The 10,112-nt window shown below is 41.0% G+C and overlaps 1 long non-coding RNA gene across 1 annotated transcript; it reads left to right on the forward strand.

The window, feature by feature from the left end:
- Positions 1–1,185: 1,185 nt before the first annotated feature.
- LOC118494393 lies at positions 1,186–2,653 on the forward strand. The gene is made up of 2 exons (XR_004896526.1): positions 1,186–1,678; positions 2,108–2,653. It is a non-coding gene; the product is annotated as an uncharacterized LOC118494393 (long non-coding RNA).
- The last annotated feature ends 7,459 nt before the right edge of the window (positions 2,654–10,112 follow it).

The following is a 10,112-nucleotide window of genomic DNA, read 5'->3' on the forward strand; positions in this document are numbered from 1 at the left end:
AGGGAGAGAGAGAGAGAGACTGAGGGAGAGAGAGAGAGAGACTGAGGGAGAGAGAGAGAGACTGAGGGAGAGAGAGAGAGACAGAGAGAGAGAGAGACTGAGGGAGAGAGAGAGAGACAGAGAGAGAGAGAGACTGAGGGAGAGAGAGAGAGACAGAGGGAGAGAGAGAGAGACAGAGAGAGAGAGAGACTGAGAGAGAGAGAGAGAGACAGAGGGAGAGAGAGAGAGACAGAGAGAGAGAGAGACTGAGGGAGAGAGAGAGAGACAGAGGGAGAGAGAGAGAGACAGAGAGAGAGAGAGACTGAGGGAGAACCCTGAACTATCAGTTCAATATTAATAAAGCTTCCATGTTATACCCCCCCCCACATCCGACAGACCATAATAATAAAACGTATTTCAGTTTCTTCACATCTGCATCTTTTCTCCCCCGCTGAGACAGGAAGGCCAAAAAAGGACTTGTTGATCGTTCATTCTGAAGTCTCTTTTATATAGACCTTAGTGGTCCCCTAATACTGTATCTGAAGTCTCTTTTATATAGGCCTTAGTGGTCCCCTAATACTGTATCTGAAGTCTCTTTTATATAGGCCTTAGTGGTCCTCTAATACTGTATCTGAAGTCTCTTTCCTGAAATTCAGCCTTGGTACAGCCACTAGAGCCAGTCCCACAATGAGCTTTCCTTACTGTCCGTCCACACCGCGGCCGACTTGATCTTCTAAAGATACAGGAAGTCATTCATTTTCAATGGAAGCTGCTTCTCTGAGCTGCAAGGAGCGTCAAATCTGTCGGCGTTGTGTTTGAGCGACCAGAGCGTCAATCAGAAAGTTGAAAGTAGGTCAACTTAATGGTAATGAGCTGTGACGCGGTTCAGCGGCAACCAATCAAAATATAGACGTCCTTCGCGCTGGCTGATTCCGGAGAAACATACGATGTAAGCTTTGGTTCCTACCAAAACATTAGTTCAGAGAAAAAGTGTTCTTGGGGGGTGTGGCCTTGACCAACTGCCACTTTGCTCGTTTGAAAGCCATGATGTCTCTCTCTCATGGGTGGGCCAATTTCTCTGGTCGGGCAGAGCAGATAAAGGGGAGGTAACCTTGCTCCTTATGACCTCATAAGGAGCAAGACTCCTGATTGGTCCATCTGAGCTTTCATTTTCTTAAAGGCAGAGCAGGATACTCGGGTCTCGGTTTACACCTATCACCATTTCTAGCCACTGGGGGACCATAGGCAGGCTGGGGGAACTCATATTAATGTTAAAAAAAACCTCAAAGCGTAATTTTCATGCTATGGGACCTTATGAAAATAAGCTGTGAGGTTGGTTTTCTAAAGTAAAACTGGATATGTCTTGCTCTATCCCTCACATGATGCATTGCTGTAGATTAAACTACCCAACATTTGTAGTTGTACTTGTAGTGGAGTATTTTCACACTGTGGTATAAGTATTTTACTTAAGTGAAGGATCTAAATAGTTCTTTCACCACTGCACGTATGTACAAAGTATGAATTTAATATTACAGTGATCTAAAAAATCTTGATAATAAAATAAATTACTGTTGTGTATATCTTTTCTTGTAAAATGAAACTGAAAATCCTCTCCTCTCTCGCCCCAATGTTTTTGTCTACCTCGTCTCTACGTTGCTGCTGGACCATCAGTGTTGGTTACCCCCGTGGCAACTCGACAGTATGTTCACACACATGAATGATGTCGTTGCTATGACGTGTTGCCTTGACACTTTGGCAGTAAATACTACTACTATCTTAACGTTACTGTACACATCTGCTTGTGCACTCTACATACTTTTAGTTAGTATTTCACCATCTGTGTTAGTGAATGCTTGGACCCTCCACAGTATACTTCACACACGCAAAAATTAGGCAACATTATGTGATTGAACACAGAAGTCAGTGAATACAGAGATTTCCTAGAGACACCTACTAAAGTCCTAGTGAAACAATGACACTACTAAAGTCCCTCTTAGCTAAATCATACCAATAATCTGTTCCTTCCTTGATGTTAAAAAAATATTCACATATTCAAAGCAATCACTTTTTATGTAATGTTTTTTTTCTGTTATGTATGTCTAATGCATGTTTCCATTTTGTGTTACAGGTCCGCTGGCCTCCAGCTCCTCTCCCTCTCCCTCTCCATCTATCTATGAGATCATTCACCTCTCTCCTATCACTCTACCCACTCATCCCTTAATATAAGACGTTCTATCTCTCCTGTCAAATCTAATACATCTATCTAATTTTGAGGTTTTCTATCTCTCCTGTCATATCTAATATATCTATCTAAATTTTGGAAATTCTATCATTCTATCCCTCTAATTCTATCCCGCTCTATCTCCTTGCATTCTTGCAAGAAACCTGTTTTTTTGGAACGATATATTTGAAACTTGTCTTTTGGAACCTGATATTAACAGATTACTGGTATCTGTTTTGGATTCATGGGTTGATTGGAACCTGATCATTCTGTTTTATGGTTCTGTGAGTTTCTCTGCTCACACTTTTTCTACCTCTCCTGTCTCTCTCTCACACACATTTGATTTGGCCTTTTCAATTGGCAAAAACCTTATTATTGTATTTTTGAATTGTCCATATTGTATCAATATTCTATTTGGTAACAGTCATAATTAAATAAATTATTAAGTATTTTGTAGTTTGTTCATTACATTTAAATTAATTGAAAAGACTGGAAACACATACATAACACACATTTTGTTGAGCTTTTTATCACAAACATTGGACTGTAAAAACTAATTCAAAGTTAAATCTGGTACATTCCCAAATATATAAGTTGCTGTTATAAAGTGTATCATTAAAGAAAACTGTCTCTTGTTAATGTACATAACAATAAATTGAAGTCCAAATCTATATATATATATATAAGAAAAGAGCTGTAGTTGTTCCTGGACCGTGTTGCTGTGGAGCTCTGAACCAAAAGGTTTGTTCTGACTGCAAATATCTTCACACCAGAGTACACATAATCAGTTTTTGTTTGTACAAGTGTAAAAGTAATTACACTACATATATTGTGTTATTTGTCTCTCATTCACATATTTGTACCTCGTCTATAGATCCACCCACATTGTTGGCATCAACACCTTTTGTACGTGCTTTATTGTTGGTTAAACCTTTGTGAAGTGAAATAAATAAACCAACTGTAAGGAGTAACTGCATTCTTTACATATATTAAAATAAATCTCTGAATATATTAAGGTTGAAAAAAAAATGGCATTTACAAAACCTTAAATATACAAATACCAAAGTTATTCTTAGAAAAGCACAGTATTTGAACATCAGTACAGATTTCTTGATAGTGCCTTAAAATACTAAATAAACCCTATTCCTGTCCTATTGGCTTTCAATTTGCTGAATATATAGAAACTTAAGTACCGCTGAAATACAGTATATCCATATATAATTTGTGTGATAACGTCAACTTTAGTTTTACTTCTAAATATCTATAATATCTTCACAGACTTGAAAAGATTTTGTGGGAAAACATTTATTTGACCACTTAGTGTTTTGCTTTACAATAAATATAAATAGAATATTTTTGAGATATAAATCACCATTACTAAGAGCAGATACTGCATTAATCTACTTTCTTATCTTGCTAAGTTGATATATTTTGATTCATATTGTGTTTATTATCTTGATTGTCTACAATAAAAAATAAACCAAATTTGTGGTTTTGGATCATATCAACAATGCCGAGGAAGAGTAAGCGGTCACAAGCTCAAAGTCTGCGCCAGCAGCGGTCAAAGGAGGTTCAGGGTACAACAGGTGAACAGGTAGAATGTGTTGGTCCTCAGAGCTGTGGAGAGGTGAAGATGGCTGCAGCGTCTCGTGATGATGAAAGTGTGACACAGGGAAGTCAGAACGATGCACCAAAGGTTTCTGCTGATGAGAGAGGATGTCACAGCGATGGTGAAGCAAAGCCTTCTATTGTCACCCCAGTAAAAGTCAGAGGTCAAAGTGATGAGCCAGGTGTACCACAGGTATCTTATGCTGACATGGTCAAGAAAAGATGTGTAGCAGTTTCTCCTGAAGCTAACCAGGTAAACCACAGAGGTCAAAGTGATGTGTCACCACAGGCATCTCATGCTAATGTAAAGAGTGGACATCCTCAGTGTGTAGCAGGCCCTTCTCATGCAGACCGTGTAAATCCGGCAGGTCAGCCTTCTGTAAGACACGTCCGTGCATCCCGTAGCCAGGCTTCTGTTAAATATGGTAAAAACAGAAATAAGCAGTGTACCTGCAACTCACTAACATTTCTGGCATTCCTTCACGAGAATGAAAACATCACCAGAGCAGATCTTGACCTTGTTTTGGATAAAGGTAATGCAATGTATAAAGAGGTCAGAAAAACAGTTAATCACATCTATCTGACTACTGACGAGCTCCCTCACGAAGTACCTGCACGCACGCATACACATTATGTGGACATGGAACAACTTTCTAGATATGGCACATTAGGAGAACCGTTACCTGGAGCAGTAGACAGTTTTCTGGACCTAGAGGCAGGACTCAGCTGCTTGCTTTCTGATGTCCAGTATGGATTGCTCCTGATGAGAGTATTATGTATTGCCGTATTCAGAACAAAGTCTGGCAGATACGGTTTCTTTGATCCACACTCCAGAACAGCCAAAGGTTTGCCCCTTCACCCTGGTTCTCACACTCCTGGTACTGCTGTCATGCTGACATTCTCACATCTTAGTGATATGATTGATCGGCTCCTTAAGTATCACAGAATGTTGGGAACACAGCCCTCCTGTAACTATGAGTTGAAGCCTGTGGAGTTTTACAATGTGAACACGGCCATCCTGAATACTGCTATCTCAGACAGAGACAGTCAGCCTACAACTCACACTGCTGCTGTATCAACTGCTCTTCAAAAGGAGACGAGCCTTAGTGCACACATCGGTGACATATCTGTACATGAAGTATTCACTCCTATGGAAACTGAACCAGAAATGTCTAGCCAGATCAGCTCAAATTGTGTCACATCACACGATGCTGCACTGAATGATTCAAACTCAACTATTTCAAAGGTAAACACTGATTCAACAGATGTCTCTGATAACATATTACAGGGAGAGTCCACAAACCTCACGTCTGTATCTTCTGTGAAACATAAAGAGATTTGTGTCATTTTTCCTGATGATATCCAAAGTGAACCAGAATCATCATCTATTTTCAGTGTGAATTCTGCAACTGAGAGTAAGTCAAACTTGAGTGCTCCATTGATAAATGCTGTGGCCAGTGATGATGCCTCGCGTAAACTGAAAAAACTTAATAAACAGCAAAGGAGAAAGATTAAGAGGAGACAATTGCTCTCTGAAAAGGTATCGCAAAGAAAGGAGAATCAAAAAAGGAAAGAAAGGACAAACTATGCTTCAAATGAAACATATAAAGCAAAGAAAAAATGTTACTCAAGCAGGAAATATTCTGATGAAACAGTCAAACAAAGAAAAAGTCAGTGTGCTAACTACCGCTATCAAAACAATCCTGAAATACAAAAAAAAAGACAAATATATATAACGACCCGATACAGACAAAACCCAGAGTTTAGAATGAAACAAAGACAAAGAATGAATAGCTCATACAGAGAAAACCCTGAGTTTAGAATGAAACAAAGACAAAGAATGAATAGCTCATACAGAGAAAACCCTGAGTTTAGAATGAAAATAAGAGAAAGAATGAACAGTTCATACAGAGATAATCCTGAGTTCCGAATAAGAAAAAGAGAAAGAATGACGACGTTTTACAGAAACTTTGTTGATTTCAGAGTAAAGCAGCGATCTTATATGCGATCTTATATGACTCAGCGTTATGCAAATGACAAAGCTTTGAGAGATAGACACAGACAACTAATGAGACAAAGAATGCGAGACCGATTTAAGAACAACCTTCCTTTTAGAAGTCTGTTTAAAATGAGATGTGCAAATGAAACAAAAAGGAAATACAGATGGATAAATCGACAAACATGTCAGAGTGACAGAGAAAATGACAAGTCTTTAATCAAAGAGGCCATTTCTGTTTTCAGATCGCAAATAAAGGAAGGTCCCACCTATGTCTGCACTGTCTGCCATAAAGCCTCGTTTCCAAACCAAGTCCGCCCCTGCACAAGGTCAAATTATGTCAAAAATCCACATATAGTTGCAGCGTGCTTAACAGGGAAGTATGTGCATGTTTGCGATGAAGGCTGTGAACACTGCAAGGTGCCTGATGAGAGAAGAAGTGAGTGGATTTGTTACACCTGTCATGATCATCTTAAAGATGGAGCTATGCCAGCTCTCGCTGTAGCCAACAACTTAATGCTTGCTGACATCCCACCTGAGCTGTCAGATCTCAACATATTGGAAAGGCATCTCGCATCCAGATGTATAGCATTTGCCAAGATTATTCCTCTTCCTAAAGGCCGCCAGAGACTAATAAGAGGAAATGTTGTATGTGTCCCGTCTGAGGTACAGGAAACCGTAGAAGCATTACCCAGACTGAGAAGTGAGTCTCAGGTGATGAGAGTAAAACTGAAGAGACGATTGTGTTATAAGGGTCACCAACTTTTTCAGACAGTAACATGGTCTAAACTCATGCGTGCACTGCATAAACTCAAACAGATACACCCACAGTATGAGGACATAACGATCAGAGATGAGGCTGAGTTATGTGATCCAACACTTCCTGATGAGGATGATGAAGATGATGATGTGGATGCTACAATGAAGGAAGATGATTATGATGAAACTGATTTAATGGAAATTGACAGGTGTGAGAGTAATGCTCTGTGTGAGGCAGAAAATGAGCCTGAAAATGAACAGGATATAGACATGTTGTCATGTGATGGAGAACAACCACATGAGCAGAGAGATGACGACGAACATGGTGACATGCCAAACGGTGGTTTCGCTCTGGAATCATGCCTTCAGCCGTGTGACGTGGCAGAGGAGATTTTATGTTTCAGCGAAGGAATCTATTCCGTTGCGCCTGCCGAAAGAAATAATCCTGTCAGCTTTTTCAAAACACCTAAACTGGAGGCCATGGCTTTCCCTGTACAGTTTCCGACTGGTCAGAACACACTGGATGAAGAGAGACCTCTTAAATTAACACCCAGTAAATATTTCAAAGCAAGGCTTTTTGGTGTTGATGATCGTTTCGCCAGAGACACAAACTTCTTGTTCTTTGCACAGTTTGTGACAGAAATGCATTTGGCAACATCGAGCATGACAATACAGCTAAGGAAAGGAAAACCGTTTACGAGGGATGGAAGAAATATTACCTCAGGAATGTTGCAAGATAAACGTGAGGTGGAGAGACTGGTGCGAAACAAGGACGCCGTGAGATTTATGCAGCCTTTGAGGGGAACTCCAGCCTATTGGGAGAAAACTACAAGAGATCTTTTTGCCATGATCAGACAGTTGGGAACTCCTACATTCTTCTGTACGTTTTCTGCAGCTGAAATGCGATGGCCTGAGGTTATCGAGGCAATAAAAAGGCAGCAAGGTGAAGATGTTGATTTTGAAGGGCTTGACTGGTCAGCTAAGTGTGACATACTGCGAAGCAATCCTGTGACAGCAATGCGCATGTTTGATAAGCGTGTTGAGGCATTATTCAGGGATTTGCTCTTATCTCCTGCAGAGCCCCTAGGCAGAGTCGTTGACTTCTTTTACCGAGTTGAGTTTCAGCATCGCGGAAGTCCACACATACACTGTCTCATTTGGGTTGATGGTGCTCCTGTTTTTGAAGAAGACGACGATCAAACTGTGTTAGATTTTGTGTCCAAATACATCACAGCTCAGCTGCCAAACCCACATACACAACCTGATCTGTACAAGAAAGTCACAGAAGTGCAGACACACAGCAAAAATCATTCAAGGACATGTTTCAAAAGTGTCAACTCGGGATGCAGATTTGGATTTCCTAAACCACCTGTCAGAAACACAATGATAACGAGACCTGGTGAGTGCATCGATCCAGTGGAAGTGGAAAAAGCAAAGCAAAAACTCCAACCACTTAACTTGCTTTTGAATGAACCTGAAACGGCCTCTCTGAGTTTGCAGCAGCTCCTAGCTCAATGCAATCTGACATACAGTGAGTACGAACAATGCCTTAACATGGTGAATAAATCCAGTGCAGTCATTCTGAAGCGTGACCCCAAGGACTGCTGGGTAAATGGATATAATCCACATCTACTTGAAGCCTGGAATGCCAATATTGATGTCAGTTATATTCTCAACGCATATTCATGCATCATATATCTGACCAGCTACATTACCAAAAAAGAATCTGGACTCTCTGAGTACCTCAAAACAGTCATCGAAAACTCCAACAGAGACAACGTCAATGAATGTGATGAAATGAGGGAAATAATGCAGGCGTATTCCAAAAAAAGAGAGGTCAGTGCTCAGGAATGTGTGAGTCGTGCATGTGGAATTAACATGAAGAAGTGTTCACGTGGTGTCGTATTCATACCGACAGATGACAACGCAGTGAAAATGAGTCGTCCACTCTCGTCCCTGGAAAACACAACACCTGAATGTTCAGATGTGTGGATGACGTCTTTGACTGACAAGTACAAAGCCAGACCTGAAACACTGGAGTTTGAGGAGATGTGTTTGGCTGATTTTGCAGCTACTTGCAGAATTGTCTATGGCAAACAGACGAAAGGTAAAAATGTTTTGCCCCTCCTGAATGAGATGGGATTTGTGCAAAGGCGGAAAGACGATAAGCCTGCTATCATCAGGTTTTACCGCGCATCCAAGGAAAAATATCCTGAGAAGTTTTACGGCACGTTACTGAAACTGTACGTTCCCTACCGATCAGAGCAGGAACTGAAAAGACCGTATTACCCCACATATGAGTCGTTTTACAGTAATGGATGTGTGCAACTACCAGGTTGTGATCATCTGGAGAGTGTCCAACACATTGTGAAACGAAACAGAGACAAATATGAGAAAAACAGTGACGAGATTGAGAATGCTGTTGAGGAGTTTGAGCAGAACAGAGGTGTGATCGATGAATGGTGTAATCTGGCGCCAGAATCGGAAGTTGTGAGGTTGGAGTGTATTGAAGAACTGGAGGCAAGAGAGCCAGATTGTGAAAATGAACAAGATAATGTCCCGGAATACAGTAATCAGGCTAATGCTGCAACAGAAATCAGAGCCATCAGAGAGCCCCCTGCATTTGATCCCATACTGTTACGCCAAATGTATCAGAATCTGAACCAGAGACAAGCCTGTGTGTTTTATGCAGTAAGAGAGTGGTGTGTAAAGCGAATCTGTGGACTAAATCCAGACCAGTTCTTCTTTTACATCAATGGTGGCGCTGGAACAGGAAAGTCACATTTAATCAAATGCATCTACTCTGAGGCATCTAAGATACTGTGCAAACTGCCGAGACGCGCTGAGGATGCCGACATATCAAACCCAACTGTCCTGTTGACCGCATTCACTGGAACTGCAGCCTTCAACATATCAGGCTCCACACTGCACTCATTACTCAAACTTCCGAGAAGCCTAAAACCTCCATTTCAAGGCCTTGGTAACAATTTGGATGAAGTCAGATCTGAACTTTTAAATGCTGAAATCCTCATCATTGATGAAGTGTCCATGGTTTCAAAGCCCCTTTTTGCCTATGTTGATGCGAGACTCAAACAGATCAAAGGCAGTCAGAGACCATTCGGAGGAATGTCGGTAATAGCTGTTGGAGATTTTTTTCAGCTTCCACCAGTGCGACAGTCCAAGGCTCTCTGCGTGTATGACCCAAGTGAGATTGACCTGTGGCAGGAACACTTTCAGATGATCACTCTGACTGAGATTATGCGTCAGAAGGATGATGTTGCCTTTGCAGAGATGTTGAACAGGATCCGTGTGAAAGAAAAGTCAGAGGAGTTGTCCGAGGCAGACAGAGCTTTGTTGTCACAGGCCGTCACCGAATCAGAACTGTGTCCTACTGATGTGCTACACATTTTTGCAACTAATAAACAAGTTGATGCACACAACTCTGCAATGTTAGCTCTGCTCCATTCTCACATCACCAAGATTGATGCAGATGACTACAAAAAGGATCCACAGACAGGCAGAATGGCACGACAAGCCAAACCATTTAAA

This window comes from Sander lucioperca, chromosome 23 (assembly GCF_008315115.2).
Source record: "Sander lucioperca isolate FBNREF2018 chromosome 23, SLUC_FBN_1.2, whole genome shotgun sequence".
NCBI lineage: Eukaryota > Metazoa > Chordata > Actinopteri > Perciformes > Percidae > Sander > Sander lucioperca.